General features: G+C 45.5%; 1 long non-coding RNA gene across 3 annotated transcripts in view; it reads left to right on the forward strand.

Annotated features, from left to right (window-relative positions):
• Nucleotides 1–5,409: 5,409 nt before the first annotated feature.
• LOC109380891 (uncharacterized) overlaps nucleotides 5,410–21,992 on the forward strand; it is a 30,572-nt gene continuing 13,989 nt past the window's right edge. The window contains exons 1-3 of one of the 3 annotated variants that reach the window (XR_002123577.1): nucleotides 5,410–5,583; nucleotides 7,912–8,081; nucleotides 17,702–19,179. This is a non-coding gene — a long non-coding RNA (uncharacterized LOC109380891). Of the gene's footprint in view, nucleotides 5,584–7,911; nucleotides 8,082–17,701; nucleotides 19,180–21,992 lie in introns of those variants that run through there. The other 2 variants (XR_002123578.1, XR_002123576.1) reach the window with 2 other exon arrangements.

The raw sequence follows: 21,992 nt of genomic DNA on the forward strand, positions 1-21,992 counted from the left end.
TCAGTGAGGGCTACATGCGTGCTGGGGGGAGACCTGTGTGTCCGTGACTGTGCAGGATCCATATGAAAAGGGAGAACATAATGGGGGAGCCTCAGGTAGGGAATGTTGCTGGAGGGGTGTGGGTGGAGGCCAGCTCCCTCTCCCTTGTCCAAGCCTTGATCACAGAGCTCTGGCAGCTGCCAGGTAGGTGTTGCAACTGGGCAAACACATGCCCCTCGGGGCTAGGCTGGGTTTCGCTCCTCACACGCTTGCCCAGAGACTCTCAGTAATTATATTCCCCTCAACCCCAAGGCCAGGCCTGGAAAGGCCTGTGTAGCACCCACTTTACCTCCTCACCTCCCCACAGAGGCCTTGGCACTGTGACTGGGGGAGGAGAAGGGATGCTTCTACAAGCATTTCCTCCAGCGTCCCCAGGAGCCTCTCAGGGATCAGTTCTGAGTCCAGCTCCAAACCTACTGCAGAGATTCTGGGGGTGAAGAAAAAATCAACATTTGACATTCTCATGGGAGATTGTGATGCAGGAAGTCTATGGAGCACAGGCTGAGAAGTACTGGGGTGTTTCAGGAGACAGGTTACCTGGTGGGAGGCTGGCTCTAGGACTTTGGAACAACATACTTATTGGCATGTATTCAAATGGCAGTGAATGAGCATAGTGATCTAAAGACCTTAAAACATGAGGGCTGCTTTTAAGTCCTTCAGGATACATAGGGTCTCTAAGTCAAATGGAGATCCCACACGTACATCATGTCACGTTTTTAAAAATTTTATTTTATTGGAGAACAGTGTGTTTTTCCAGGACCCATCAGCTCCAAGTACAGTAGTTGTTTCAATCTAGTTGTGCTGGGCACAACTCAGTGGCCCATATGGGGATCAAATCAGCAATCTTGGTGTTATGAGCCTGCGCTCTATCAACTGAGCTAACTGGCTGCCCCCGTGTCACATTTTTAAAAGCAGATGCTATAGTCAATTTTTTGCTGTAAAATTTGCAGAATATTTAAAGTTTGATTTTGAAATTATTTGGCTAAAACATGAGGAAAAAAATCATTAAGCTGGAGAATTAAGATTATTGTTGGATACACACTTTTCTTATGTATATTTTGCCTCAATAAAAAATAAAACAGAAGCAAAAATTATTTAGTAGCATGTAAATCATATATTTATTGTAAACTATAATTTCATGATAATCATTCTGTAAATTTGGGGTTATTGCAAAGTAAGAATATCTAACCTACACAGTACTTTCAAATGGAAAGACCTTTTATAGATACTAAACCCAGCACTTAAAGAATTGCATGAATTACATTTTGTAGGTAATTAATTAAACTTTTGTTCATCTGTTTGTGACTTCTTCTTTAGAACTTTGTATCCAAATATGCATAGTGATGTAAAGTTATTTCTTGGCCAATTGGATATCTCACAGCTCTTAGACACAACAAACCACTTGCATCTTAACTATTTTTATTCCCTTGTTTCTTTTTCTGTATTCCTTTTAATCTTTTTCTTAACTGGTTGCCGTGGAAATAGCAATTAGCATCTTAACCTAAAACAATCAGTTCAGATTCATACCAGTTTTCTCCCAATACAACTTTATTACCGTCCCCTTTGAGCTGTTATTATCATACAAATTTCATCTTTATACACTATGAACCCATCAAACAGGTTTAACAGTTTTCCTAATGCAGGTGTCTTTTCCATCACATAGGGAATACACCTACATTTGTACTATCTTTCATACTTATTATGTGGTTACCTTTACTGTGCTCTTTATGTCTTCATGTGGATTCAAGGTGCTGCCTAAGAATTAGGCCTGGCACCTCAAACACACTGACTCACTGGCTACCAGCCCCCAGGAAACAGTAGGCATGGCTGCGCTCCCATCCCCCACACTCACCCCCAGGGACCTTGGAAGGACCCTTGAATACTGAAATCCCACCTCGAGAAGGATGGACTTCTGCAAGTTGTGTTCACCACTGGTATCTGCACAGGTCAACAACCACCAGGTTTTCTTTCCCCGACAGCGGAGAGAAGGGTCTCCACAGATTCCTCACCTGATACACAGGCGGGTGAGACTTCTCCGGGGGCCCTCAGCATATGGTTCTAGATCCCACTACACCCACAAAGGTGCTGTTGTTCACAGATAGATATCTAATTTGTTGTTAATTGCTCATAACTTCTTTTTGTAACCATGTCTCTATCTGTACTTTAGTACAAGCTCTCTATCTCCTTTTGATTCTGGGTACAGTATATTTCACCTGTCTAATTTCCCAGATGAGGTGGTCAGGCAACGGGGCAGCGGTTGGCAGGGAACTCCCTTTCCCATCCTGACCCCAGGCTATCTGCCCCTTGCTGCCCTCTCACTTCTGCCCAAAGTAGCTCGTAGTCTAAAGCACCTTGCCAGGGATGCCAAGGAGGATTGAGCAAGTTAGGATATTTCGGGAACTCAAAGGCTGGGCGAGATGCACTCAGCCATGGATTGGGCTGTACCTTGGACCATGGTTGGTGGGGCTGAAGTGGAAATACAAGAGGGACAGCCTAGTCCAGACCCTGAATCTCAGGAGAAGCCTCTTCAGCTCCNCATCTGTGAAGAAAAAATGCAGGTCAGGCTTGTGGTTCGAAGAAAAGGACCTGAGGCACCCCCTCCCCCAACTCTGAGACAGCAGAGAACCCCCCTAATGTCTGGGCTGGCAGAGCAAGGACTGACCCTTCTCAGCCCCTCTCTTCACCCATTAAAGGCCAATGCCACACACCCCCCCTCTTGCTTGAGGAGAACCAGGAGGCTTCTGCCTGGCAAGAAATCACGCATCCCTGGATATGTCCCCCCTGTCTACAAGGCCAATATCCAGCATGATCCAGCCCATAACCACTGCAGGGACATGCCATGCTCTGTAGGGAAAAAAACGGTCTAGATGCCAGAACTAGACTGTCAGAAACTAGCCAGTGCCCTGTGGGGAGAAGGTAGAGTGTGTCAGGGCTGCTTCTGAGGAAACTAGATGACGGTGTGTCAGGGTGAGGAGAGAACCCACCATTGGAAAAGGGAGAGCTGACGATTATGAGTCCTGGGATTTAGCACAGCCCTGGGAGATGATGCTTATCTGCTACTAGGATGGGTCTTGGGACTTTGGGAAAAAGGTGGCTACACTGCATGGAGCAGATAATCCAGAACTTCTGAGGCAGGTTGCACCTAGTGTGTGACTGACATCATCCCTGGGATTCCAAAGCATCATCATGGCTCCCCCATTATTAAAGTGGTGCATGGGCATTGGGAGGGCAGGGGATGAATAGACACCTGTCCAAGGTGCTGCTCATTAGAGGCGTCACTTCGTCCAAAGACCCAACAGTGGTCATTTCACACTCCCTGGATTTGTACCAAAAATGCAAAATCTTTGCAGTTAGTGAATGAGCTATCGGGTAAGGGCAACCAGAGTAGAGAAGTACAAGTACTTCCTTCTCACCCCGTCCTCCCTCTTCTTCAAGGAGAATGTTAACACAGTATCACATCCTGGGTGAAATGACAGGGATTAGGAGCAACACTAACCTTTAGGATGAAGAGGCAGAAGCCCTATCCTCACCCCATTTAATAGCAGCCTGGTCTGAAGCCTTTCTGTTAATGGGTGTCTATTAAGTATTTCAGGCTTTGTGGAACCTAAGAATGTGGCAGGTACTCAATGCTGTTGCAGCACGAAAGCTTCTGTACACAATACATAAATGAATGAGTGTGACTGACCTGCCACTGGGCCCCATGCTCCACAAACCTGTGACACTGGACGTATCTGTGAGAGGACAAGATGCTATGTGGATTTCATGGCATCCTAAGTGGAGAATCACATCACAGACCCGTAGGTCAGGAGCAGGGCCATGCCACTTGCAGTGGGGACATCCACACATTTGAAAGTGGCTCCTGGTTTGGTGCTGGGGCCTGGTAGAGATGAGGCCTCTGGTCATTGGATATCAGAGTTGCCCATCATGAGGTGGTTTCATCAACACACTAATTCCTTGGGTCAGGTAGGACCACAGGTCATAAGATACAAGTGATTTTCCTGGAATTGACATGAGCAGGGTCACAGGGAACAAATGAGATACAGAGCAGGTGTCCCTGATCTTGACACCAGAAATATTGCACCAGCATGACCCTCAGCTCACACCTATGGCTTCGTGCAGTGTCTCAAAGGCCCCCTTGGGCCAAGGAATCCAGTCTACAGAAAGGAGAGGAGCAGTGGCCCACGCCTGTGGGACCCACATCCCATCATATTCACTCCACCCAGAAGCCTCGGGAAGCACAGGGCACATTTCTGGCTCTTCAACAATAGCAGAGTCTCCCTGGGAGATGATTCCCTAGGGCAGAGGGGCAGCCATGTCTGGGACACCCTGAATACCCTAAATCTGGGGTCAGCAAACCAGGACAGTGGCCAATCTGGTTTCCCTTTCATATGCGTGTTGTCTTTTCTGCTTTTGCATCACAAACATGGAGGGGTGTAGTGCATACAGAGACAGATACTATGAGGTCTGTAGAGACAAAAATCTACAATCTACCCTTTATAGAAAAAGTTTGCCAACTCCTATCTAAATCTATGACCTTTACATGGCGCTCTCTCCCCAGGAGGTAGAAAATAAGGTTGGGACCAAAGGGTAAAGTGTGAGTACCCGAATTTGCCATCATTCCCTGGGTCATATTTTGGGAAACTGTGCTTCCTGTCCCTCCTACTCTGGGTTCTGTGGGGGGCAGGTTTGGAGGCTTTTACTGGGTGTGTCCTCAGGGCAGGAGGATAAGGTGCCATTTTGTGGAGGAAGGGTTAGGGCCACTTAGGGACTGTAGGTGTTGGAGGCACTCGGGTTCATGGGGACAGGGTGAAATGCACAGTGAAAGAGTTTGCTGAGCTGGGCGGAGGAGCAGTGAGTCAGGAAGGGAATTGGCAGAGATGTTTCTGGAAAATTGAGCAAGTGGGGCTGCAGATTCCTGATCTGCTGCCAAAGCACGCTGGGAATTCAGTGGGGGGCATTTTGGAGGGTTTGCTTGGGCAAGTTCTCTCAGCAGAGTAGGGTCCTGAGGTTATCTGTCGGTGGCATGTCCATCTGAGGTCCCTGGGGCTGTAGTTGCCACTTCCAGAGGGGCTAGCTGGGGACTGGGGGTGGGGTGGAACTTTAAATGAAATTCCTGGCTGGCTGTCTCTCTCACCATCCCACCTAAAAGCATTACTTTTTTTGCCCAAGCCGCCTCTTTTCTGTCCCTCTCCTTGCCCAGTGGTGGGCAATAACTACCCCCGCGGACGCAGCCCAGGCTGAAAAGACCCCTTGGAAGGATTTGAGGAGGAGGCCGCGGCGCCACTTTTCGGGAAGGTTCCCGAACCCCTGTGGGCACCCGGTCCAGGACCCGGTCTTATGCTACCTCCTCTCCTCCCTCTTCTCTGCCCCCCACCGACGCACTGCAGGTGACATCCCTAACTCACTGCTCCGCGCCGCCCAGGGACAGTCCAATAGCAGAAGCCGGACCAGGAGGACAAGATTGAACTTGGTGCTCACAACCCGCGCTTTCGCGACCTGGAGTCCGGTAGCCACCCTGCCGTGGCGCGGAGCCGCGTCCATAAGGTCTGAGGAGGGAATGAATCCCCAGGTGGTCCCTGCCTGCGCCCCTCCGGGTTACCCTCTCCAATGGCCCACCCTCCAGCTCCTTGGGGGCAGAGTGCCTGAAAATTTCAATCCCTTCTCCAGCCCATTCTTCCGGCTTCTATTTTTTTCAGTCTCCTTTCCGATGTCACACTCACTCCTTTTATTAAAAGACTCACGATTTGGTTCCCGAGAGCACTTCCATTTTAATGAAATGGGCTGAAGACAGCCCTTAGCAGTCCTGTCATCCACGATGTGTTTTGTAGTAGTTTCTAACCCAGTGGAGTCCGAGGCATTTTGTTAACCAAAGTAATTCCTCTTTGGATAAGTTTGGGGTACTGAGGTCCAAATTTATATTTCAAGTTTCTCCTGCAGACAGACTTCAGAACACCCAGGGTGCCACATAGAGCCTCTGATAAGGGCCACCTGGCACTTAAAGCTTCCAGGACAGCACAGGCCGGTTTTAGCCTCTTTGGCCTTTTCCTGCTCACACTTGTCTTTCATTCAATCATTCTTGCAGCATCCACCCAACACTTAGGTAATGTGGATCACCTCTGGGATAAAAAATGTAATCAAAAGGCCAGTTGAGTGGCTCAGTTGGTTAAGAGCTCGCTTAAGGGTTTGAGCTCTGAGCAACAGCAGTTTGAGTCCAGCCTGAGCTGAGCTGACCAAAAAAAAAGGAATCAAGAGTGAAACAAATGCCACTTGAGCACTTGAGACTGGGAAACTCCCCTGATTGCTGTTCAGTGGGTCCTGTCTATGATTCTATTTCTGGTTTTCAGACACCTCAAGTCACAGAGGAAATACTCTGGCCTGCAGTACATGGCCCTTCTCGCTCATCAGGAGAGACCCTGGCCCATGGCTTCTGGGAAGGCTGAACAATTAGTAGACCTGTGCTGGTCCTCAGCACATGCAAGCTCAGGGCTACTGGCATGATCTCCTCACTTAATCTCTTTTCATTCCCTGAGGTGGCATTTCCTATAGTACAACTGTGGAAATGGATGCAGAAACTAGCACAGACCCATCAGCCAGAATTTCATCGAGATACATGATTCCTGTTTCTGGGAATATGATCTCCTCCATTAAAATTGCTTCAGGAGCCAATTGCACCAGCTCCTGTGGTCTGCTGGGAGCCCGGGGACCAGGAGCATGCACTGGGGGTGAGCCAGGGATGCCCAGGTACCCACAGAGGTCCATTCTCCTTCCACATGTCATTCCTGCCAGGCTCTAATGCCAGCCTTCTGCCTCCCTCGTGTTCTCCTACTACTTGCCTACTTAACCCAGCCTCGTGGGTTAAGCCTACCAGGCCCTTCCTGATTGCCTCCTCTCAGAGATTAAACCTGGGCTTCTGACCCCCATCCTTAGGCATGGAAATCTCTTCCAACATGCAGATCACCTGGGCCCACCAAGATCTGGCCGGACCCAATCCTGAATCCTGCCCAGTCCATGTGTCTCTCATCTCCCAAACCACCCAGCACAGTTCCCTCCTGCATAGAGACTCTAGTGAATCAATCCAGAACCTTCTACCTCCTTTATACTTGCTAATTTACACAGTTTTCTGCTATCCAGGTCCCTGAACTCAAGTAGAGACAGGCCCTGCATCCTGGCACAGGCCTCCTTCGCTTGCCCACAGCCTAGGACAGGGGGACTTATTGTCACTTGAGCTCATTGTCTTCACATGGAGAATGTGTGAAAGAGGAGTTCTTAGTCTACTTTGCTCATTTAATGGAGAAAAGGCTCTCTGGATGGAGGCACACCGGGACGCAGGGGTTTTCCAGACCTCACACAGGCTAAGACCTCCCCAGCAGCCAGGGGCCACAAGACTCCAACCTCCATCTCATCTCTGTCCACAATACCCACTGCCTTTATAAGGTCCAAGATAAAGATCCATGAGGGGCTGCGTGCTGGGGATGCCCAGAGTGATCATAGTGATAAACTGAGTGGAGGTGGGGTTGTAGCCAGGGAATCAGGGATGGTTTGCCACAGATGGCTGTGGTGTAAGTGAGCCCCATACCTGGGGAGAACCTTCCCTCTGCTTCCCCAAGGTAATTCAATTCATGACAGATGATTGAGCATCAGCATGGACTAGACTCTGGTTTACAAACATGACAAAGGGACACATTGTATTTCCAATGACCACATGACTGGTGAAGCACACCGATAGAGCACCTCTCACCAGGTGTGGTATCCTTACTGTGGACCTGGGTGTTAGGACACAGGGGAGGGGAGCGGAGATGATTAATTTAGCCTGCGGACATGTAATAAATGGGTGAACTTTGAGTAAAGAGATTGCCTCCATCATGTTGGTAGGCCTTGTCGAATCAGGTGAAGGCCTGAAAAGAACAGTAAGACTGATCGCCCACAGAAGAGGGAATTCTCCAGCAGACTGCCTTCAGACTTCATGTGCACTTCTGGCTCTCCTGGGCTCCAGGATGCCAGCCTACCCTGCAGGTTTTGGACTCGACAGCCTCTGTAATCACGTAAGCCAATACTTTATATTAATAAGAAATCTATCTGCATATCTATCTATCCCTCCACATCGTCATGATCTGTTTCTCTGGAGAACCGAGACTAAAACAGGAAGGAAAGGAAGACTTAATGGGAGGTGATATTTGTGCCCAGTTTTCCAGACCCCTGGCTCTTGACCAGTGGGAACCAGATACCTGACAGAGTTGGGCCACAACAGAAAGTCCAGAGGCACGATGGTAGGGACCAGCAGACTGGCCAGTGGCCTGACCTTAGAGTACTGGAGAGGAAGAGATTTCAGGAGGTGAAATGGATCAGAGAGGGAGACTATGTGGGAAACCCCTCTGGCAGTCATGAGTTTCACGCAGGAAAGTCATTAGAAACACACACACACACACACACACACACACACACACACACACACACAGTGGGCTGAGAGGCTTGATCTGTCTCAGAGCTGCTAAGCCCTGTTCTCTACTTTAGGTACCTGGAGGGTCCTGCATCAATGTGATGGTCAGGATCTATCAACACTGAATTTGCACACCTTCCATTCCCAGCCTGAGTGGCTTGTATCTCTAGAAAGGCCTGGAATGACCATGCTGATAAGGGAGAAGGAGAAGCTGATGAAGGCTGCAGACCAGAAGGGTGAGAAGGGAATGAAGGGAGGACCTGCCTATGAAGAAGCAGCAGGCTCTATATTGTATTTGTTGAGCTATTTAATTTCTAACATGAAATTCTGAATTTATTTAAAATTATGTTTTTCTAAATGCCCATTTTAAATAACTATTGTTATATAAAAACTTCTGAAACATCATAAACTGATACAGAAGTTGTGAGTCCTGTACAGAATATTTCTCTTCCTGAACCTTATGACAGCACTGTCACACTGATGTCCCCCATTTTTTGTGATATCCTTCCAGCCTTTGCCAGCTTCTCCCTCCTTTCCCTCATCAGCATGGTCAGCCCAGGCCCTGTAGAGAAACAAGCATCCCAGGCTGGGAATGGAAGGTGTGCAAATTCAGTGTTGATAGATCCTGACCATCACATTGATGCAGGACCCTCCAGGTAACTAGATAAGAGAAGAGGGCTTAGCAGCTCTGAGACAGATCAAGCCTCTAAACCGTGTGTGTGTGTGTGTGTGTGTGTGTGTGTGTGTGTGTGTGTGTGTGTGTGTACTTTAGTATCTCCTGCAAACCAGGACACTCTCCAATAGATTNCACACACAAGTCACCCCTCACAAACCTTCCTCATGAAAGATCCCCGCACCCCTCCACCACCCCGCATACACCTCCCCTACCACACACACTTTCTCCCCGACACAAGGCCCCGCCTGCCTGCCACACACACACTCCGCCCTCTGTAAAGTCACCCTGGCTTCCCTCTCCATGTGTACCCTTGCTGCCTCATATTATTGTCACACACACTATTCAACACAAAGTCCTACCCCCCTCCTCCAAAATCTTCCACGCACAACATTCCAATCGGCTTCCACTGTAACCTCCCGAAACTCTCCTCTCACAGACATTTCCCTGAGACACACTACCTCTTACACACAGGGTGCCCCCCAAGTGCACCCCACTCTCACACTCCCATACCACACTACATACCCCGCTTCGATCCTGTGCTAACCTGTGCAGTCACAGATACAGCCGTCTCTCAGACACCTCTGAGGAACACCACACACACACACACACACACACACACACACGCGCGCGTGCGCGCGCCCAAAAACTCCCCGAACTTCTCACTCAAGTTTTACTTGTCCCCCTTGTCCTGCCAATACCTTCTCCCTCTTGCTTGTTCAGTGTCCTCACCCTCACCCTTCTAGTAACAAATAAATGAGTGTCACTGTCACACATAGTCTCCTCTTCTGCCCTCCTCCCCTCATGCGCACTCTGTCTCTATGTCTGACTGTCTGTCTGTCTGTCTCTCTCACACACACACACCAGGCCCAGTCCTCCCCAGACAGGGAGCCTTCGCAGCCTCAGAGCCCTCAACTTGGGAGGTTCTGCAAGGAGGCTGCTGCCAGGTGCTCTGCACCTGGGCTGAGCCAGGAATGACCAGATGCTTATCTAAACCCTAGGAAGGTGCCTGCTCCTTGTTGATGTCCCAGCCTTGTCTCTAACTGCTCACCAACCACCCTCTCCCTGGCAGCACAGCCCAGGCACCACCCTAGATGTTAGGGACAGCAACATCCTGCCCAGCTGCCTCCTCCCAGCCCCAGGTAAGGGCCTCTCTTTTCCACAAATGGATCACGTGGTGCAGCTGTCCCACCCAAGTCAGAATACAGCGACTTCCTCAAATTCTCAGCACAAGGGACATGGCTCCTGCTGGGGAAAGATGCTAGCCGGGATCAGGCCAGAGTTCCCTATGCTCACTTCTACACAAAATTTCACAGGGTCCCCATCCAACCTCCTTCCTAGCTCTAAATCAGGAAGGACCCCGGGGCATAGTGTAGACTTCTTGCCCACTGGCCCCTGACAATGTGCCCCTTTGTAACTCAAAGCTTATCCTACTTACGGGGTAACTTTATGAAGTAGGAGATCTTAGCCAACTCCTCTCAGCTGTGTGGTGAGAGGGCTCAGCAGAGTGCAAGGGCAGCAATCTGGATATAAGTGGGAGTAAAGACCCCTCCGTGACTTACAGGGTGAGGCTTAATAGAAAGCGGTATTAAACTATGCAAAAGAGTGACTACAAGACACAGGGAGATGCTACCTGGTCCCCTAGGGTTGAGGACAACCTTGGAANCATCTGTGAAGAAAAAATGCAGGTCAGGCTTGTGGTTCGAAGAAAAGGACCTGAGGCACCCCCTCCCCCAACTCTGAGACAGCAGAGAACCCCCCTAATGTCTGGGCTGGCAGAGCATGGACTGACCCTTCTCAGCCCCTCTCTTCACCCATTAAAGACCAATGCCACACACACACCTCTGCTAGAGAAGAACCAGTAGGCTTCTGCCTGGCAAGAAATCATGCAACCCTGGATATGTCCCCCTTGTCTACAGCCCAATATCCAGCATGAGTCAGCCCATAACCACTGCAGGGACATGCCATGCTCTGTAGGGGAAAAAAACGGTCTAGATGCCAGAACTAGACTGTCAGAAACTAGCCAGTACCCTGTGGGGAGAAGGTAGAGTGTGTCAGGGCTGCTCCTGAGGAAACTGGATGACGGTGTGTCGGGGTGAGGAGAGAACCCAGCATTGGAGAAGGGAGAGCTGACGATTATGAGTCCTGGGATTTAGCACAGCCCTGGGAGATGGTGCTTTTCTGCTACTAGGATGGGTCTTGGGACTTTGGGGAAAAGGTGGCTACACTGCATGGAGTAGATAATCCAGAACTTCTGAGGCTGGTTGCACCTAGTGTGTGACTGACATCATCCCTGGGATCCCAAAGCATCATCATGGCTCCCCCATTATTAAAGTGGTGCCCGGGGTGAGTGACGAATAGATATTGTCCCAGGTCATACTCATTAGAGGTGTCACTGGGTCCAAAGACCCAAATGTGCTCATTTGACACTCCCTGGATTTGTTCCAAGAATGCGGAATCTTTGCAGTTAGTGAATGAGCTATGGGGTGAGGACGACCAGAGTAGAGAAGTAAGTACTTCCTTTTCATCCCGTCCTCCCTCTTCTCCAAGGAGAATGTTAGCACAGTATCACATCCTGGGTGAAATGACAGGGATTAGGAGCAACCCTAACCTTTAGGATGCAGGCGCAGAAGCCCAATCTCTCCCCATTTAATAGCAGCCTGGTCTGAAGCCTTTCTGTTAATGGTTGTATATTAAATATTCTAGGCTTTGCGGATCCTAAGTCTGTGGCAGCTACTCAACTCTGCTGAAGCACAAAAACATCCATACGCAATACATGAATGAACGAGTGTGCCTGACCTGCCACTGGGCCCCTGCTCCACAAACCTGTGACACTGGACGTATCTGTGGGAGAACAAGGTGCTATGTGGACTCCACGACACCCTACGTGGAGAATCACATCTCAGACCCATAGGTCAGGAGCAGGGCCATGCCACTTGCAGTGGGGACATCCACACATTTGAAAGTGGCTCCTGGTTTGGTGCTGGGAGTGGTAGAGACGAGGCCTCTGGCCACAGGTTATCAGAGCTGCCCATCCTGAGGTGGGCTTATCAGCACACTAACTTCTTGGGTCATATAGGCCCAGAGGTCGTAAGATAGAAGTGATTTTTCTGGAATCGGCATGAGCAGGGTCACAGGGAACAAGTTCGATGTAGACGCAGGTGACCCTGATCTTGATACCAGAAGTATTGCACCAGCATGACCCTCAGCTCACACCTGTGGCGTCATACAGTATCTCACAGACCCCTTTAGGGCAAGGATCCAGTGTACAGAAAGGAGGGGTACAGTAGCCCACACCTGTTGAAACTACATCCTCTCCATTCTCTCCACTCAGAAACCACAGGCAGAACAGGGCACATTTCTTGCTTTCCAACACACAGAGGAGACTACCCAAGAAATGATTCCCTTGAGGACTGGGTCACCCACTTCTGCATATCTATATACCCTAAATCTGGGGTCAGCAGTCTTGTCCAGTGTATAAATCAGGTCCCTCATCCATTTCCATGTTGTCTTTGGCTATTTTGTACCTGGAGACGGCAGCCTGTACGGCATAAGAGGCAGATGCTGAGTGGACTGCAACAATCAAACGTTTTAAGAATAAGGAAAGAGGGCCGGCCGAGTGGCTCAGTTGGTTAAGAGCACGAGCTCTTAGCTACAGGGTTGCCGGTTCGATTCCCACATGAGCCAGTGACACTATACCTGAGCTGAGCTGCCGCTAAGCTGTCGCTGAGCTGCCAACAGGTGGTAGGATGGCTCAGCTGGTGAGAACACGTGCTCCTAACAACAAGGTTGTTGGTTTGACTCCCGCTTGGTAGATTGAACTCAGCACTTTCAGCTGAGCGCCGCGAGCTGCCAGCGGGCAGCCGGAGGGTTACTGAGCTTGGAGCTGAGTTAGCTGCGCCCTCCACAACTAAGACTGACGGACAACAACTTGGCTGTTCCCTTCCCCAATTCCCCAACAGTGGCCCTTTTTCCAAATAAAATCTTTCAATAATAATAATAATAATAATAATAATAATAATAATAATAATGATGATGAAAGAATTCTAAAAGCAACTACATAAAGAAAAGAAAATTGTAAACACAAGAAACCCCCATTAGACTGTCAGTGCATTTCCTAGCAGACCCCTAAAGGCCAGGATAAAGCGGAACGATATATACAAAGTGTTGGAGGAAAAAACCTGCCAACCAGGAGTAGTGTGTATAACAAAATTACTCTTCACACCTGAAGGAGAAACAAAGACCTTCCCCAAAAAACAAAAGCTGAGGGAGATCATCCCCGGATCTGCCTCTCAAGAAATACTGAAAGGAGCACTTCAAGTGAAATAAAAAGGCACTAATTACCAACATGAAAATATATGAAAGTAGACAACCCACTGGGAAAGGTCAATATACAGTAAGGCTTACAAAACTCTAAATACGTAATAATGTGGTGTGTTAACCATTTATCTTTTGTATAAAACTCAAAGGAAAAGAGTAATAAAAATAATTATAGCTATTATAATGTGTGACATACACAATAAAAAAAGAGGTAACTGAGAATATCAAAATAGAAAATGGGAGACTAAACAGGAGAAGCTTTTGTAGACAATAAAAGTTAACTTGCTATCAGCCTAAAATGGGCTGTCTTATCTATGAAATGTCTTATATAAATCTCATGACAACTACCAAGCAAAAACTTGAACAGATGGAGTAAAGATAAAGATAGGGAAACAGAGCATCCCAACTCAGAAAATCACCAATTTACAAAGATACACAGAAACAGAAAGAAAAAAAAAAGATGGGTAAGAAAAAACAGCACTGAACAAGATACATTAATAAATTCTCACATATCAATAACATAAATTTAAATGAATTGAATTCACCAATTATAAAACATAGAGTGGCTGAATAAATACAAAATATTTTATGGGCCCAGCTATATGCTACCTACACGTCATTCACTTTGGCTTTAAAGACACACATAGGATCAAAGTAAAGAGAAGGAAGAACATCGACAATGCAAGTAGAAACCAAAAGAAAGCAGGGGGACCTATATTTATAACAGAAAAATAAACTTTAAGCCAAAAACAGTAACAAGGGACAAAAACATCATTATATAATGATAAAGGGCTCAATTCATCAAGAAGGTATCAAAATTAGAAGTACATATGCACCCACACTGGGGCACCTAAATCTATTAAGCAAGCATTAACAGATCTGAAGGGAGAAATAGACAACAACATTACAATCATAATAAGGGACTTCAATAACCCACTTTCAGCAATAGAGAGATCATCCAGACAGAAAATCAGCAAGGAAACAATGAACTTGAGCCATATATTTGGTCAAATGGAACAAACAGGTGTTTGTACAACATTCTATCCAACAGGAGAAAGACACATTCTTCTAATGTACCCATAGATCATTGTCCAGGATAGACCACGTGATAGGACACAAATCAAGTCTTAGCAAATTTAGGAAGACTGAAATCAGACCAAGATTCTTTTCCAACAACAATGTGATGAAACTAGATTTCAACAACAAAAGAAAACCTGGAAAATCTATCTATAAATACATGAAAATTGAACAACCCACTCCTGAACAACCAAATGGTCTAAGAAGAAGTCTAAAGAGAAATAAAAAATATCTAAAAACAACAGAAAATAGAAACACAACATAACAACTTGCATACCAATTTCTAGTAAGGGTGCCAGCTCCAAAAAGTTGCTAGCTTGGACTCAGGACACAGGATCCAGACATTTTGAGTGTAGGGAGTACAACGTCTTTGTCTATTTCTCTCATGTGAATGAGGACAGGGCTCAGTGAATGGGGACAGGTTGGGTTCATGGGCTCTCCCAGTGCTGACAACAGGCTAATGCCTCTCCAGCAGTCAGGGGCCACTGAGCCTCTCACTTTCCTCTCATAACAACAAGGAACTGATTCAGGTTTCCCCATTGGGGGTGTCTGCAGTGATCAGAGTGATAAACTCTTAGGGGAGGGGGCTGCATCCATGAAGTCAGAGATGGCTTCGCCACACCTACTTGTCCAGGGAAGTGAGCTCCAAACCTCAGTACAGCCCTCCCTTAGCTCCTGATCCCCAAGGTAATTCAATTTATCACACATTATTGAACAACAAAATGTGTTACACCTTGTATATAAGTGATACAAGGACTCATTCTACTCCCAATGACCACATGAAGTGTGGAGCACACAAATCTACAAACACCTCTCACCAAGTGCAATAGTCTTCCTGAGTCCACAGGAGGAGATGACTCACAGGAGGAGATGACTGAGCTTGAGGAGGGTCAAGCTTAATGGGAGGTGATGTTTCGCCCCAGCCTNTGAGGTCGGAATTTATATTTCCAAGTTTCTGAAAAGACTCCAAAACACCCACAGCACCACCTGGTGGCCTCTGATAGGCGCACTCAAGGCTTCCAGGACTGCGAATGGCAGCTTTAGCCTCCTTGGCGTTTTCATGCTCACACTTGGTCTCATTCACTCAATCATTCACAGAGCATCCAACCAGCATCAAAGACTATCCAGCTTCTCTGGGAAGAATCATCGTAAGCAAGCGTAAAACCATCACCTCTGGAATCTGAGAAACTCTCCTGATTCCTGTTCAGTGGGTCCTGTCTAAGGTTCTATTTCTGCTTTTCAAAGAAACCTCAAATGATAGAAGAAGTACTCTGGCCTGCAATGCATAGTAGTCTCTCATCAGGAGAGACTCTGGCCCATGGTTCTGGGAAGGCTGAACAATTAGGAGACCTGTGCTGGTCCTCAGCACGTGCAAGCTCAGGGCTACTGGCATGATCTCCTCACTTAATCTCTTTTCATTCCCTGAGGTGGCATTTCCTATAGTACAACTGTGGAAACAGGTGCAGAAACTAGCACAGACCCATCAGCCAGAATTTCATCCAGATACGTGATTCCTGTTTCTGGGAATATGACTTAGAGTCCACCTCCATTAAAATCGCTTCAGGAGCCAATTGCACCAGCTCCTGTGGTCTGCTGGGAGCCTGGGGACCAGGACCATGCACTGGGGGTGAGCCAGGGATGCCCAGGTACCCACAGAGATCCATTCTCCTTNGTTTCCTTTTTGATATTACAGATTACTTTTCCCAAAGTAGGGAGAAACAGAAATCGTATAACATTGAAAAATATGTTCTACTTCTGTAGAATATCTTATTGTTCATTTGTTGCAATGACATACTACACTAGAATCAACAACCAAATACCTACATGCTTTTTGGTCCTTGTTTACCAGCCAGGGGCCAAGCCTGGTACTTGTGTGTTGTAGGATAGGTCCTGGTTCCCTGTCGGGGTGTGGTGAAATGATGTGAAAGTTGTGATTCAATTCCTACTCCTACTAACAACGTCAGAGGACTCCTTCTTTCCATTCCTGTGCACCACTTCTTACAGAGATACTGAAATTTTGTCAATGTGATGGGCATGTCAGGGTATCCCATTGTTCTTTTGCTTTATCTTGATGATTTGGGACACATTCAGTCTTTTCACAGGCTTATTCACAATCTGTGAACAGCCCAAAGCATTCGCCCAAATTTAGGGGAATTAGAATTATTATTTATTTGTAAGAGTTAATTATTTATTCTGAATAGTGATCCTTTGTCCATGGGGAAATAAAACAACTTTGAGAAGTAAGAGATTTTTCTGTGGTGAAAACTTCTCACTGAAAAGGGGAGTGGAGGGAGGGAGGAAACGGGGGTGGGGGGTGGAGCTTCACAGGAAAGTCACTGCTGGGGGTGGAGGAATGGGGCAAAATCAGAAAGATTGCCATTGCTTAAGTCCCAGGATATTTGTTTGCATCCAGAGTATCAGGATAATGTTCAAAAACGACACATGATACCTATTAACTTAAGAGTGACCCTTAAAATCGATGTTTCCACAAGAAATCTAGCAGAATCACTGATAATATTTACCCTATAACACAGAAGAATAGTGAAATGCCCTGAATTCTCTACTGGGTTATAAAACAAAACTCCAAAGTAACTAAGATTTTAGAATACAGAGGCATTTATATAAATATCATTGTAGGGCAATAAGTTACTAAAGGGAACAATCATAAACAAAATTTCTTTGTGTTTAAAATGCAATGAGGTTGACCTTGCCTGTACCCACCCTGAGCCGGTGGTTCTCCACACACCCAGCATCCAGTGGGATGTGCCGCCCAGCGACCAAGCAGACATGGGCAGAGCCATGGTACCAGGCTGGACTGGAGCTGCTGCTTCTGGCGCTGCTCCTATCCACACAGATTTATTCAAATCAAACAACTATTGTAACACCTTCAAGTAACCCCTCCCACAATACCTCCACTACCACAGGTCCAGCGAAGGCCACCACCAAGGCAAGCGGTGCTGGTCACTGCAGGCACACAGCCAGTCTCTTTGTTCTCCCTCCTCCATCTCTACTGTTAAGAGGCTCAGGCCAAGAAACAGCTGTACTTCCCCATCTTCTAAACCCAACCCAAATGGCATCTAGACACCCAGTGTGATAGGGAAAAAAACAGGTCTTCATCGAATGTGCTAATTCCACACCTTGTTTTATTGACACAGGAAATGTGGAGGGTCTCAGGTTTCACTGGTTTGAAAAGCATGGGCAGGGCTTGACTATGTGATTGCCAATATTAAATCTGCTGGAGTTTCATGGAGATGAAGAGAGACACATCCAGAATTATTTGAGATGATTTCCTTAAATGTGGCTTAAGTATGGACACATAAAACTACCTTGAAAATGAACAGATTGTACCTTATCTAGAGATAAAGGATGGGATTTGGAACAGATTCAGCTTTCATTTGGTTCACTAAAGACATAAGGCCATAAAACAGTTAGGGAATGCAGAAAGCTTCCCTGATTCTATTTGTATGTACCTTAGAAGGAACTTCCAGGTGTTCTGGCAAATCCTCAGTGTATTGTGTCACAGTACTAATTTAATGCCGATGTAACTCTAGATCAAGTTTCCCATTGTTAAACTATCTCTGTTCTCTTGGAAACTGAACTCTTTCCTTTGAGGTTTTGGATTGGACATTGCATTTGACTTTTTACACAGTAGTTGACGTGTGTCAGAGCAGTGATGGATTGCAATGTACCCCAAATTCAAGCATAATGAGTCAATTTTGGGTGCATACTTATCACTTATTCCTATTCAAGAGCGCCGGGTTCGTTTAGCTAAACTAATTCCAAAAAGTAGATGTACATTGACCTCAACCAATTTCAAAGTGCTTTTTATTTCTGCATAAGTTGAAGAATTTTTACAATTTAAAAAATCGTATGTTTTGAAGGTAAAATTGACAAATCTTAAAATCGAAAAGGCAAATATGTGAAGGAGCCAAAACTGTATATCAGATATTTTGGAAAGTGAACACTGGAAGCTTCTCTAAATTAAATACAGAAAAGCTTTTATGTTCTCTGTGTATATACTTTAAAAAACAACTATGAATCAGAATAGCCACATTTGGAACACTTTCTGTTATCATTCAATATTTTTGGATAGAGCCTGATCCTACTAAGCTTAATGTGGGCTTGATTCTGGAAAGTAAATCTTTTCACAACTGTCTCAATGCATGGAAACCTTTTAGAAAATAGACACTCCCTAAAGTCTTTTGTTCGCATGGTCACACACTGATACTTAGAAGTTCCAGCACCTAATATGGCCACAGTAATCTTGAAACCAAAGTCATTTTTTTTTTTGCCATCTTTAGAAACTTACACAGGAACACCAGATCCAACAGATCGCAAGCTCCTGTGTGTGTGAATGAACATTCCCTTTAGTTTCATACCTGAATGCTGTACATCTATTTTGGATTGTACATTGTGTTTGTATACTTATGCTTTGATTCATATTAACTTCTCATGTTATGGAATTGAATTGTATTGAACACAAACTGTAAATAAAAAGAAATGGCTAAAACAGCAAAAATAATAATAATAATAAAACAAAATGCAATAAGGTTGTTTCTGACGACACAGAATTCCTGAGGTTCTGTATTCTTTTTTTTTTTTTGTGGCAATATCATGTCCATGAACCAAAGACATGATGCATAGATGTATCTGATTTTCCGCAAACAAAAAAGATGGAAACATGTTCTCTTTGTTGAGATTTTTTATTCAAGCAATTAAAGTTTAAAGGTAGAAAATTCATGCCTCAAGATCAAGAGAAAGTGGCATAACATGGTTTTTAAAAAACATAAAATAAGATAATCAGCAAATGCAATGAAGAACATGAGATGTTGTATGTACGAGGTATGATAATTCAGTTCGCGAATTCATCCTAGAAAAAGTGCTACATACCTCATTGCTGAATATCACTACGGTCACCTTCGAAGTACTCCCCTTGGGAAGCTATGCACCAATGCCAGTGCCTAGTCCACCCTTCAAAGCAATTTTGGAACTCTTTTTNAAGATATCACAATTGGAAATGTATATACACCTACAATGAGGCACCTAAGTCTAGTAAGCAAATAATAATAGATCTGAAGGGAGAAATAGACAACATTACAGTCATAATACAGGACTTCAATAACCCACTTTCAGCAATGGATAGATCATCCAGACAGAAAATCAACAAGGAAACAATGAATTTGAGCCACATATTTGGTAAAATGGAAATAACGGATGTTTATAAAACATTCTATCCAACAGGAGCAAACACACATTCTTCTAATGTACCCATAGATCATTGTCCAGGATAGACGACATGATAGGACACAAATCATGTCTTAGCAAACTTACGAAAACTGAAATCAGACCAAGTTTCCTTTCCAACAACAATGTTATGAATTTCATTTCAACAACAAAAGAAAACCTGGAAAAAAACATCTATAAATATGTGAAATTGAACAACCCACTCCTGAACAACCAAATGGTCAAAGAAGAAGTCAAAGGAGAAACCAAAAATATTTAAAAGGAAAAGAAAATAGAAACACAACATAACAACTTGCATACCAATTTCTAGTAAGGGTGACAGATCGAAAAAGTCGCTAGCTTGGACACAGGACACAGGGTCCAGACATTTTGAATATATGGAGTACAAGGTCTTTGTCTATTTTCATAATTTAAATGAATGAAATACACAACAGTATTTAGAATAGTTATTGAGTGTTTACTACACTCAGTGGATGGGACAGGGATGGGTTAATGGGCTTCCCCAGTCCTGACAACAGGCTAATGCCTCCCCAGCAGTCAGGGGCCACTGGGCCTCTCACTTTCCTCTCATAACAACAAGGAACTGATTCAGGTTTCCCTGTTGGGGGTGTCTGCAGTGATCACAGCAATAACCTATTAGAGGGGTGGGCTGCACCCGTGAGGTCAGAGATGGCTTCGCCACACCTACTTGTCCAGAGAAGTGAGCCCCAAACTTCAGTACAGCCTTCCATAAGCTCCTGGTCCCCAAGGTAATTTAATTTATCACACATTATTGAACAACAAAATGTATTACACCTGATGTATAAATGATAAAAAGATACATTTATCCCAATGACCACATGAAGTGTGGAGCACACAAATCTACAAACACCATTCACCAAGTGCAATAGTCTTCCTGAGTCCACAGGAGGAGATGACTCACAGGAGGAGATGACTGAGCTTGAGGAGGGTCAAGCTTAATGGGAGGTGATGTTTCTGTCCAGTTTTAAAGCAGGGCCAGCTCTTGGTGATGAGACAGGAAACAGCAGCCAGAAGAAAGAGCCGAACAGAAGCTTGAAGGCACGACTGTGATGACCAAGGAGCAGGCCAAGGTGCCTGTACCATACGGTGGTGGAGAGCAGGAGAGGCCAGGAAGCGAGATGGGACATAGTGCATGTGTGGCAAATCCCTTCCAACATCATGATTTCCGGGAACAAAATGCACCATGAACATACACACACAGTGGGCTGAGAGGCTTGATCTGTCTCAGAGCTGCTAAGCCCTCTTCTCTTATTTAGTTACCTGGAGGCTCTGCATCAAAGTGATGGTCAGGATCTATCAACAGTGAATTTGCACACCTTCCATTCCCAGCCTGAGAAGCTTGTGCCTCTACAGGGCCTGGGCTGACCATGCTGATGAGGGAGAGGGAGAAGCTGATGAAGGCTGGAGACCAGAAGGGTGAGAAGGGAACGAAGGGAGGGAAGACCTGTTTGTATACAAGGAACAAATGTGATGGAGACAGGAGAGGCTCAAAAAAAATTTAAAACATCTCTGGTGTATTTATTGACATATTTCTCTACTTACATCAAATTCTGAAAATTAAGTTTTTCCTAAGTTCTCATTTTTACCAGCTTTCTCAAAAATACTGAAACAAATAAAAACTTACAAAAACATTGCAAGTTCATTAAAAAACTCCTGTTCATGAGCTATTTGTGAGTCAGCTGGCACCCTGATATTCCATCACTGCTGCATACACTAGAGTGTATCTCCTAAAAGCAGGGCACACTCTCTAATATCACCCCAATCCTCAAAATAGACTTCACATTGATACATTAGCGCCAATGCATCCTTAGTCCCCATCAAGTCTCACCAAGAATGTCCTCTATTCACCAATGACATTCAGGAAAAGAATCTGATGGACTGAGGTATTTCTATCTCTTTGTTACGGTAAAGTTGTAGTTTATGAGTGTTTCATTTGCCCTTTTGTAATACGTATGCTTTCTCAAGACGTGTGGAGAGATTTGTATGTAGATGGTCACTGTTCCTGTGGGTCAACCAGAAGTCACCATTAATATTTTTGAAAGATTAAAAAATTTTCATCCAGACTTTTGGTTTCATTTTTGACAGTAGTTCAGATTATCTAGACTGCCAGGTAGAGAGAGAGAGAAATCTTTTACCAACATTTTCAATACATTTTCCTTTTGTTGGCTATTTAGCTTGTTG

The sequence above is a fragment of the Hipposideros armiger genome, unplaced genomic scaffold (assembly GCF_001890085.2).
Source record: "Hipposideros armiger isolate ML-2016 unplaced genomic scaffold, ASM189008v1 scaffold_41, whole genome shotgun sequence".
Classification (NCBI taxonomy): Eukaryota; Metazoa; Chordata; class Mammalia; order Chiroptera; family Hipposideridae; genus Hipposideros; species Hipposideros armiger.